Here is a 12,747-nt window from a genome sequence, read left to right on the forward strand (position 1 = left end):
ATACTTGGTGGTGTACTTATCAATGAGTGTCACATAGGCAAGGGGTAAACGTGGGCAAGCTGCTTATGGTATGCAGAGACAAATTACAGTCTCTTGAGGCCAGTATTGGTGGGAGAGTCTGGGGAAGGACAATACTGCTGAAAGTTACAAGGACTTTGTAGAATCTCTGCTCTAGTGGCTCCTGGACTGCTAACAAGGGCATTGAGCTGGTGGCAGGGATCCTAGCTGACAGGAAAAGACAGATTGTAAAGCTGCGGGATTCAATTATTGGCACATAAATAGCTGCTTATGTGATGCAGATGTGGACTGTATTGTAACTCACCTGTCAGGACGAAACATGTCGATTGTCTCCTAGACTGTGCTAGAGTAGATGTGATTGTGATTCACCAGACATCAACGAAATCAGCAGAATATAAATCTACTGGAGTGTGAGAAATCCATATTTTGAGAAATATTTGAAGGTTTTAGTACTGATCAGGTGCAGGACCAAGCACAGAGCAAAATCAATGCAAAACCGACAACATGGTATAATGGAGAGAACCTGAGTTGTATTAGGGATCAGGAGAACTTGCAGAAAAGGTGGAACCAACATTGGAAGCCAAGTACCTGTATCTACAAAGAAATTGTAACTTTATCTATATAAATTTATCCTGAAGTAATAAAAAGAAATCCTTCCCAAAACATCTTGCCACTCTGCAATCTGGACAGTGCATCTCCCACAGTCCTCTGTGAGTAAAAAGAAGCAAAATATCACAGTGACTTGCTTCTCTGCTTGACATTGGTTCACCATCTAAGGCAATTTCAGAGGAGCTATTGGGATGGTTTGTTAAGTGAGAAAGTATCTTAGTCCACAGTTTGGCAAGCGTTTTTTATAGCAGATGCATGCACTTCATCTGACTGTTCTCATCTCTTGCTGCTCATTCTTGAATCATACTGCTGCCTCTGTCACACTGATACTGTTCTGTGTCTGAGCAGTGAACCAGATCATAGAAGTGATCTGGGTTAAAAATAACCCAGAAAATTCCCCAAACCAAGACCACATTCGCAGTGCATTTGCATGGCTGGCTAGTTGTATTGGTTGTATTAGCAGCGTGGTTTAAGCTGCTACTGCAGCTTTAGGAGCTTTCTCAGGTAACAGCTGTAACTTTCTAGAAGGGGCAAGTGTCTGCAAAATTAAAGCCTACACATCTACCTTAAAATGGAAGAAGAAATCAATTTCCTCAGCATTGATCTCCTGCTGGAGTTCAGGGATCTTGGTCCAAATACTCATCTGCCTGGGTTCTGAGAGGTCTAGCTTAAAAAGAGCTATATTAGAGTAAACGGGATTTACTGGTGCCATAAATGTCAACATGCAACATCATTTGAATAAGGTGACCATACAGTTCTATATAGGATCATATGTGGTCCTTCAAGATTTAATATTTCAAATGCAATTATGAGGTAGTAACTCCTGCTGAGATTTTCATGTGTTAGTTTTTGCATTTGGAAGGTTTATGAAAGGAAGTTGCTGTGAAAGAAACCCAACAACTTGCATTCCCCATACCTGTTCAGTTTAGGAAAAGCAATGGTGTGGGTCTTCAGTGACTCTATGCAATACATCCCATGCTGGTGAGAAGGAAGGGAAGAAAATCACTGTGGGAAGAAAACATTCATTCTGAATGTCTGTCTTTAGCTTTGTTCTGTGTAACCTGTACTACTCCCTTTTTGATTCCTTAACTTGGAAGGCATTTGTATTAAATTAAGTCCTGTGTGTGGGCTGATGTTGGGTAACTGATCACAAGTGCTTTCACTGTGTTTCAAATACAAGGGAAAGCACATGCTTTCTAAAAATCTTCATGCATATTCCTGCTTTCAGCTGTGTCTGTCCTTGGTCTCCTTTGTGTCATGTAAGCCTACCACTACTTATGGAACAGTGTCTCCAAATATACTCTCAATTAGAAATACAGACCATCAGGGTTTTATTTCCTGTTCCTAATTAGAAATAGTAGAAAGTTTCATTTTGAAATTGTCTACGTACTTAAATGTTGGTATTTCAAATTGAAATTTTCTAAACTTTTGTAATTCACTGATATATGGAAAATCTAGGATTTTGGTCAGACCAGAACTATGTCTTGGTTTTCTGAAAGTTCCCCCCGCCCTGCCCCCCAACAATGGCAGAGTGCCAAAAAGTCTATTAATCATACACTCTCATCTGAGAAATTATAGAAGGCAAATATACTGTTACATTTACCCCTAAGATTCTCTTCAATAAACTTCATCTTCCCTCTGCTGTAAGATATATGTGAGCTTGCACGAAGAGGATATATTGTCCACTGACAAGTATAATTAAGCACAGATGTCTGAGGCACCAGAAAGCAGCTTATATTAATAAGGGTCTTAATTTTTATCATTTTGCTTATGTTCTCCTTAGAGATATGAATTTCATTTAGAATCAGTTAAAGAGAAAGGAGCTTTTAATTTAATTGACAAATAATGTCTTCATGCTCATGTGATGCCTTTTTAGCAAACACTTTAAAGAAGTTTTTTCTTCCCTTGAACACTTGTGTTGGTGAAGACAGGCTTTCCAAAAGAGCTTTCCAATATTTAAGCTTATAATGGTGTCATACAGACCATGACTATAGCAAGCAAACAATAGTTCATTATAGTTAACAAAAGCTTAACTAATGACTGCATTCTGATTTATAGACAGGTAAGACTGGAAATTAATCATTATATGTCTATATGTAATTAATGCACTGTATCCTTTTTCTTTCTTAGAATTTTGTCTAAGATTTTTGAGTTGCAAGATCATATCCAACCATAAATTAGTTTTGAGTGGAGCTGGGCAGTAACTTCTTTTCCCATTCCAAAGGTATTACTGAGCTTTTGAAACTTTCCCATCTCAAATTCAAACAAAGAGTGTTTTCATGTGCCATCTCTGTGTCTTCCATTGCAAAAGTCTGGATCAGCACAGTTGTAGTATGTTTCATTATTTTCACTTTTTAAAACAAATATTTTACTTTTAATACAGTTATTTTGACATGAAAAGCAAGTACATGTGTTCAGAGAATTTCAACATAAAGAATTATTTAGGTTTAGTTTTTTCAAATGAATTATTTCTTTAAATTGACCCTTTCCTGCAATTAATTTTCATTTCAACACATTTATCTCTTCACAGAAAAATTCATTACCATCTCTTGATATTGCAAGCTTTTATTTTTTTCATATTCCTATTCTTCCATAGGTTCCACATGTCTGCTAAAGAGATTGGGTGTGATGAGAATGGAACAGAATCTGTAAGAACTTTGCCTAGATTTATTTCTTAGCTGCAAAGCAACTTTAAGTTAAAAATTGGTCTGTTGCTTCTGCTGGGGAAGATAAACCAGAGGACGAGCTAAAAGCACAAGCTTTGATTATTTGCCCAAGGTAGACCCAAATATGTATTAGTTTTGCTGACAAGAAACATCAGTTCTGTATTCAGGTATGAATTTATACAGCACTTATCATCACTAGACCGAAATCACTTGGACATACGATAGTTTCCATTTTTATCAGCCTTTGAGTATGTGCATATGTCAGTACAATGAGACTATCATGTTACACAAGACTGCTTTAATAGTTGTTCTTTTCCAAAGCTGTCCATTCAAAGGTACTTGAATGATTGAATATTGTGAGAGGAGTGGGGCTGTTCTTTGCTCTTACTCTTTAATTATTTTTTTTTAATAATTTGTGACAAAATATATGCATGGTGAAAGCTGGACAATTAATAGTTATAGAATCTGTGGGTCAAATGATGCTGAGGCTGAAAGCCGTTGGCTCCATAGGAAAAGTGAGTGCTATGAAAACAGACTCCAAATTATGAAGGTTTTGGTTGTGTGCAGAGCATGTTCTTTCAGCAGTGACAATGGCTGTTTCAGATAGGAAACACATTCATAAGACCTCCTTATTTTTTTTTTTTAAAAAAACCAAAACCAAAACAACCAAAAAACCCAACCCAAACCAATCCAGTTGTTGGAAGAGAACTGTTGAAAGGAAACATCTGGAGGAAATGCCAGTCCAATTTCAACCTTGTCTTCAGATACTATAACTTACATTTTCCAGGATGTGATACTGTGCTTCATCAGACAACATCACAATGAGATCATACATCTGAATATGGACTCCAGGCCACCTTTATGAAGGATGTTAATCATTATGTCTGATTCTACTTCCTGAGAGAGTATATTAGAAATATTTCTTATCCATTGGTCATTTCTTTGATGCTAGCATGGAATCCTAGATATGCACCAAAATGATTACTTCACAAGCTCCGAATCTGTGTGAGGATGGAAGCAGGCATCTCTAAGCAGGAGTCAACCCTGAGATGTCAATGGAATTGCAGAGAAAAGCCACAGCTAAATCCAGGATAAAATTATTACAAAAAAGAATTATGGTAGAAGGCACTGAAAATTCAGTGACTTTGTATAGCCATATGCAATGTGAAACTTCCAGATTTTTTCAGAGGATAAGAAAAAGGGATTGTTGTAGCTTTTTACGTATGTTATGTATGTAAATTAATTTTGTTCTAGCAGTCCTTCCATGGATGCTCTTAATATGATTACAAAAACCATTAATTCTCCATAACGTGTCTTCATGGAATTATTACTCTCTTTAAAAATTAGAGGAAAAAATGTATGGAAAGCTATCAGATCTCTAGTTGTTAAAATGTTAACTTAAAATGTCCTTAGTATTGCCATTACCTTCATAAGTAGTTGTTCTCTAGCTCTGTATCTATGCTTCCATAGTAATCAGATCCAATAAAAGTTTAGACCCTCACATTTTAAATGTAAAGAATTTTTGTTGGCTTGCAGGAACAAGACCAATCTGAGTATCATTGTCATATAATCTGCAAGAGAGGTTGTTTTAAAGTTACAGTCTCATATTAAAGGAAGATGTAGGAGTATTGAGACTAGGGAGAAAACAAAGTATGGAGAGACTATATTACTAAAACTTTATCCACTTACAGGTAAACTTAGTTGTCCAAGTTCATGTATTTTTTTGCTGAAGTAGGCTGTGTCTATTTATCTGGGTTGTTTTTTTTTCTGTATAGTTGTCATGGTTTGACCCTGGCTGGATGCCAGGTGCCCACCAAAGCTGCTCCATCACGCCCCTCCTCAACTGGACAGAGGAGAGAAAATATAATGAAAGGCTTGTGAGTTAAGGACGGTGAGATCACTCAGCAATTACTATCATGAGCAAAACAGAGTCAACATGGGGAAATTAATTTATTACCATTCAAATCAGAAAAACCCCCACCTTCCACCCACCTCTCCATTCTTCTCGAGCTTAATTTCCAGCTTCTCTACCTCCTCTCCCCAAGAGGCACAGGGGGACAGGGAATGGGGATTGTGGTTTGTTCATCACACATTGTTTCTGCTGCTCCTTTTGCCTCACACTCTTCCCCTGCTCCAGCAGGGGGTCCTTTCCATGGGAGAGTTCTCCACAAACTTCTCTGATGTGTGTCCTTCCCACGGGCTGCAGTTCATGAACTGCTGCAGCTTGGGTCCCTTCCACAAGGTGCAGCCCTTCAGGCTGCTCCAGCGTGGGTTCCCCACAGGGTCACAAGTCCTGCCAGCAAACCTGCTCCATTGTGGGCTCATCTCTCCACAGGTCCCGCCAGCAGCCTGCTCCAGTGTGGGCTTCCCATGGGGTCACAGCCTCCTTCGGGCATCCACCTGCTCTGGTGTGGGGTCTTCCACATAAGCACATGCAGGTGGTTATCTTGCTCCACCGTGGACCTTCACGGGCTGCAGGGGCACAGCCTGCCTCACCATGGTCTTCACCACGGGCTGCAGGGGAATCTCTGCTCCGGCACCTGGAGCCCCTCCTGCCCCTCCTTCTGCACTGACCTTCGTGTCTGCAGAGCTGTTCCTCTCACATAGTCTCATTACTCTCTCCTGCTGGTGCAGATCTTTTTTTTTTTCTTCTTTTTTCCCACCTTCTTAATGCCCTATCCCAGAGGTGCTACCAATGTCACTGATGGGCTTGTCCTTGGCCAGCGGTGGGTCCATTTTGGAGCCAGCTGGCATTGGCTCCATTGGACATGGGGGAAGCTTCTGGCATCTTCTCACAGAAGCTCCCCCTGTAGCACACACACCCCCTCTCCCCTGCTACCAAAGCCTTGCCATGCAAACCCACTACAATAGTGATTTACATAATAGGCTTTATAAACAACGTTACAAGTTGTTGCTATAAAACTTGTAATGAGATGAAATAATGAGATGCTGCCCTACTTAAAGAAATTTCTCTGAGTTGTCTTGGCTCTGTTTTAGTGTACTACATGTAGTAGCTTTAATATTTTCTTTTTTAGGTTTTAATTTTGGCATGTTCTAATTCTCCATTTCTTTTTGAAATGTTATAATTGTAGCTGGATGTATTTGAAATGTACGTAGCCTTTTGCGCACTTGCAAACTCTAGAGAGTCAATACCCAATATGCATGTATCAGCTATGTACATACGTGTTTTAATCTCCTATTCCCATGGGTACGTCTTCTGTAGCAAAATGGACCTGGAGCATTCATAGCATATTCTTATACTCTTTCATTAACTTATTCCAAAAATTTACACACCCTATATACATAGGGATCAGGTCTGAAAAAGTTATTCTCCTTTTTCAGTGAGTGCTCATCGTATCTGAGCAGGTGCCCCACAGTACTGTGTGTACTGAGGAAAAATACCCTGACTGCATTGCCAGCCTGTGCCACAGAATGTGGATATTCAGCTCTTTGTTGCTAAAATACATTGCTCCCATGTTGTTACAGCAGTGCAATAAGCAAGGTGTTTTAATAAACGAAAGCTTCGGCAAAAGAGTTTTCTTATAAAAGCAGTATTATATGTAATTTGAAGACATCAGTGATTTCCTAAGGAAGGAGTAAGATCTACCACGTTTTTTTCCTTTTAATGAGAGAGTACTTTGAAAAGGCAAGGCAAGGGCACGTGTCTCTCTCCCACATAGCTGTGTTTGCCTCCAACGTAGCAGGCTAATCTTTGTGGGGGAAGAACTGTAAATACGTGTCGATTATTTTATGCCAAATGTATAAACGTTTATACAGGAGCAGAACGAACAGTGAAACTGATTATTTAGTAGCTCCAGTATCACAAATGATTCAGAAAATCACTCTTGTCCCGGAGGACGAGTGCTTACCGACCCGGCGGATTGGGTGCCTGTGGCGGGACGCAGGCTGCAGGGGGCGGCAGGGCGGCCTCTCTGTGAGGGGGCCGGGGCTGCCCCAGCCCGCGCGCAGCCGGTTCCAGCCGGTTCCAGAGCGGGCTCCCTGCAGACGGGGCCGGTCAGGGATATTGGTGGTGGCTCTGAAAACGCCTAGCTAAGGGCAAAATGCTGCACGGGCAGCAAAGTGTGAGGGGGAAACGAGTGAGGAACAGCCCTGCAAGCACCAGGGTCAGGGAAGGAGGAGGGGGAGGAGGTACCCCAGGTGGCAGAGCCCGGGTTCTCCTGCAGTCCCTGGGGAGGAGAACGCTGTTACAGATACCGACTGTGGCTAATGGAGGACCCCACCCTGGCACCAATGGATGTGCCCTGAAGGAACAGACTGTGGGGAGCCCATGCTGGGGCATGTTTTCCTGTCAGGAACTGTGGCCCAGAGGAGCCCAAGCTGAAGCTGGTTCTCCTGGCAGAAACTGCAGCCCATGGAAAGCCCAAACTGTAGCATATTTTCCTGACAGGAATTGTGGCCCTGGAGAGCCCACACTCTAGCAGATTTTTCCTGACTGGAACTGTGGCCCATGGGTATCTCATGCTGGAGCATGTTCTCCAGACAGGAACTGCACCCATGTTGGAGCTGGTTCTGACAGGAATGGTGGCCTGTGGAGAGCCCACAGTGTAGCATTTCTGACAGTAACTGCACCTGCACTGGAGCTGTGTCTCCTGGCAGGAGCTGTGGCCTTAGAGAGCCCACACTGTAGCAGTTTTCCTGAGAGGAACTTTGGCCCTGGCCAGCCCACACTGAAGCTGGTTCTTCTGACAAGAACTGCAGCCCATGAAGAGCTCATGCGGGAGCTAATTCTCCTGACAGGAACTGTGGCCATGGAGGACCCACACTGTAGCAAGTGTTTCTGACAGAAACTGCACCCGTGCTGGAGCTGGTTCTCCTGACAGGAGCTGTGGCCCTGGAGAGCCCACACTGGAGCAGGTACTCCTGTCAAGACCTGTGGCCCATGGAGGAGGAGTGCAGCCCATGGAGAGGACCGACAGTGGCCAGGGAAAAAAAGTGAGAAGCAAGGAGAGGCAGAGAGGGACTGTTACGTACTCACAGCAACCCTGCATTCCCCATCCTCCTTGCGCTTGTTGGTCGTGGTTGGGGGTGTAGAGGACCTGGGAATTCAGGAGTGAAGTTGAGCCAGGGAAAATGTTCTGGTGGTGGGGAGGATGGTGTTTTAATTTGTCTTTGTTTCTCACTCTCCAAATCAATTTTGACTGGCATGAAATTATTTTTCCCCAAGTCAATTTTTTTCCTGACAACAGCAACTTGTAAGTGATCTCCCTGTCTTTATCTTCACCCACAAGCTTCTTCATTGTACTTTCTCTCCTTGTCCTGGTTGAGGAGGGGGAGTGAGAAAGCAGCTGGATGGCTGTCCGGCACCCTGACAAGGTCAACCCACCACAAAGTTTCAGTCCTTTTCAATTCCACAGTACTGCTTTCAATGTAAAGGGGCTAGGGCTGTAAAATGCAAAGCATAATCAATATTCAGGGCAATATTCAAGGTACAAGTGAAAGGATTTATATAATATAATGAAAATGTTCCCTATTTAACTCCCTTTCCTAAAACTTGCCTTTTTTTTTTTTTTTTTGGTGCAGCTTATCATGAGAGTCATGATGAAAGAAGGCTTAATCAAGGTCTACTACCTTCAGAAGAGTCAAGCTAGATCTTTATAACTAGACGGTAAGAAACCACACATTTTATTTCTCTAGACTTTAAAGTGATGTGGAATTTTTCATGTGATATATAATCCAAGGACCCAGCTCTTTGCTACACAAGTATCTCCCTGCAATTAACAGCTATTACAAACTATATACAACCTCTACAAATTATATATACCTTGTGATCTTGCCTCTGATAACCCTTCCCTACCATGTCTTTCCCATGAGACTCCTTCCTGGGCTGTACAGAGGGTTGAAGAGTTTAAAAAGGGCTGAGGACCTTGTCCTAAATATGTGAATTTGTATCAGTTTTAGGTAAGGTTAGTGAAGAATCTACAGCATAGTATTTATTACATAATGATTAGAGATATGAAAACGCATCATAATTTTAAGAACGTAGGATTTTCTTATTTTAGGCAGAGTACAGTTATCTTTTTATGGTCTGTCATAATTTTAGAGAAAGTAAAGATATGTACTAATAGAAAATCCACACCTATATTTAAGCATCATTATAAGCCATATGTGATAGCACTTAACATTTTATATAAAAAGTGATATGGGTATTAACCTACCACATAAGAAGACAACAAAAATAACTGAGCCGTCTTCTTTCTTGCCACATATCTGAACCACAGTTTTCTCTTTATTCTCACAGTCAAGATTATTTCATGTACACAAACTGACCATAAATGAGCATGCAGTTTGCATCATAGACATGCCTGTGGGATAATAAAACATAATGTTTGTTTTAAGAAATCAGCATTGCTTATCTAAAAAAAAAAATTCTGCTTACTGAGATCGCAGAAGGCTGTTCAGAGAAAAGTAAAACAGAATTTAAGTGTCATCACAGATGGGTAAAAATAAGATGTTGAGTATGTATTTTGTGTAGCTAAGACAAAATTACATGTTTCTCAGCAAAACAAATTCAGATCTAGAGCTAAATGTTGAAAATCTTCAGCAATGGGCTACATTTCTGTAACCTTCAGTAGTGATAAAAGCTCTTGGGCATTTAACTTAATAAAGCAGAGATTTGTCCATGCTATTAATTATTTAAGATTAGACTCAGCTTTAAATTATAGCTCTTTAAATACCTGATGGAGTTTTTCCATTGTTTTCAACTAGGCCAGAATTTTGCCTGTCTGTGTATTTGTCTGGGACTGTTTGAAGACTGAAGCATAATCATTAGATAGAATCAGATCAATGTGCTTTGCAGTATGATTTTTTTTGTGTGTGCAGGGTTTCTGGCTAATGAAAATTGATCTTCTAATTGCCACCGTCTCACCTCCACCCCCACCCAAATTCTGGCATATTTAGTTAGAATATGATTACATAAATACATGGTACAATGTATGAAAAATAGATTATATATTTAAATGGGTTTTCCCAAGATCTTTCTATTTTGAAATAATAGTGTGTTATAATGTCTTTACTATATTGTATCAGTATCATCAACCTTTTGTTTTCTAAAACAAAGTTATTTTTTTCTTCTTATTAAGTAGAATGAAGTGTAATATTGTACATCTCTTTCTGAACAAACTTTGTTTCTGCTATAAATGTCACTAAATATCCTTCCTCGTGGACCAATGATTCACATGTTGACAGCAAAACATTCAAAGTCAGGAATAAAGGTCTTTAACATAAAATGTATGAAAATACAGAGTTAAAAAGGCACTCATCAGGTTTTGCAAAAATAATTTAAAGGATGAATCTGCTTGTTGTAATTTTATCTGTTCCACATCATCTTGATCATTTTGCCACTTAAGTCATTTGCAAAGTTATAGGTTATCCGAAATAGTAAATAAGGCTTACATAAGCAAATCTGACAATCAACCACATTTTTATATATTGGAAAGCTTATGAGTTGGGTACATCTCCGCATGAATACAGCTACAGCCTTCTGAACTCAACTGGATCATGTGCAGAGATGTCTGCATTGCTTTTCCATCTTTCTTCTTGTCTAGATCCAGTCTTTTATTTGCTCCTAGTTTTCAAGACCAGTAATGTCTGCTTCTTTGAAATTAAAAATCCAAACCCAAACCCTAGAGACTTGTTATCTCCTTTTTCAGAAGCTTTTTGAACATTGTATTGGCTGCTTGGTCATCTTTCACGGTTTAGATCTTGAAAATGTCATTAGATGCAGTTTATGAAGCCTGTGAAATCAAATAGCTCTAGTTTTATGTATTTCCAGGGGGCCTGGTGTTTTGAAATTGAGGATGCCACATGTGTCACTCCAGTACTACAATTCTGCTTCAAAAAAAGGTACTTGGATCCAGTGTTCATGGTCACTTGGCTTGATATATGCATAAAATGCTAAATACTTATAATGAAATCTCCATGCAACTTTGCCATAGAAAGAGTGATCCAGTGCTTCTGAAATCATTAGGAGACTGAAATGACTGTTGGACTTCAGGCTTATGTTAGATGAATAGAGAATAGAACAATCCCAAAAGTTAATGGTAGTAGGGGGCTGCTTTCCACAAGGGAAAAGAATTGCAGCTTTTCAAATGTCTCTGTGTTTAAAGGAACAAGTTGACGGATGGAAACCTCAGTGCAAATGTTAGTGTTCCCTGAAGCTTGTTTTATTGTTTTGCTCTTCTAGAAACTGAATTCTGAAATTAACTTTTCATTTTTTTCTGTTAGCCATTGTTTATTTCTACTGACTGTTAGGTATAAGAAATAGGTAATTATTCACAGGAGATGTTGCTTTTTCTTCATTTTCATATTAATTTGTGCAAGAGATAAAATAAAAATAAGTATTGGCATTAAAATTTGAGAGGAAAAAAATAATGTCATGCGGAAACAAACCCCTTTTATTTACAATCATTAATTGTTTGGGGTTTGTTACTGTAATGAGTCATAGAATAATGGAATCACAGAATACCAGGTTGGAAGGTCCCTCAGGGATCATCTTGTCCAACCTTTCTTGGCAAAATCATGGTCTAGACAAGATGGCCCGGTACCCTGTCCAGCTGAATTTTGAAAGTATCCAAAGTTGGAGAATCCACCACTTCCCTGGGGACATTATTGCAATGGCTGATTGCTCTCATTGTGAAAATTTTTCCTTTTCTGTTCATTTGGAATCTCCCCAGGAGAAACTTGAATCCATTACCCCTTGTCTTTTCCATATGACTTCTTTTAAAGAGGGAGTCTCCATCTTCTCTGTAGCCACTCTTTAAGTACTGGAACATGGTAATAAGTTCTCCCCTAAGCCTTCTTTTCTCAAGGCTGAACAAACCCAGTTCTCTCAGCCTTTCTTTGCATGGTAGGCTTCCCAGTCCTTTGATCATCTTTGCAGTCCTTCTCTGGACCTTCTCAAGCCTGTCCACACCTTATTTTGCATAGCAGGGACCAAAGCTGAACACAGTATACGAGGTATGGCCTGACAAGCTCTGAGTAGATTGGGATAACAACTTTATCTCTGCTGGTGGTGCCCTTAATGCAACCTGGCATCCTGTTGGCCTTCTTTGCTACAGCAGCACACTATTGACTCATACTGAACTGGTTATCCACCAGGACCCACAGGTCCCTTTCCACAGAGCTGCTCCCCAGATGGGTAGATCCCAGCCTGCGCTGCACTTCTGGATTGTTTTCCCAGGTGCAGGACCTTATGCTTGTCCATGTCGGACTTCATAAGGTTCTTGTAGCCCACTCCTCCAGCCTATCCAGGTCTTCCTGCAGTGTGGCTGTCCCTTCCAAAATGTCCACTTCCCCACTTGGTTTGGTATCAGCAGCAAACTTCATCAGGGTGCACTTGATATCATCATCCAGATCACTTATGAAGATATTAAATACTGTTGTGCCCAATATCAGTCCCTGAGGGACACCACTTGAAATACAAGAAGATAGATGT

The sequence above is a fragment of the Falco punctatus genome (genome assembly GCF_963210335.1).
Source record: "Falco punctatus genome assembly, chromosome: 8".
Taxonomy (NCBI): domain Eukaryota; kingdom Metazoa; phylum Chordata; class Aves; order Falconiformes; family Falconidae; genus Falco; species Falco punctatus.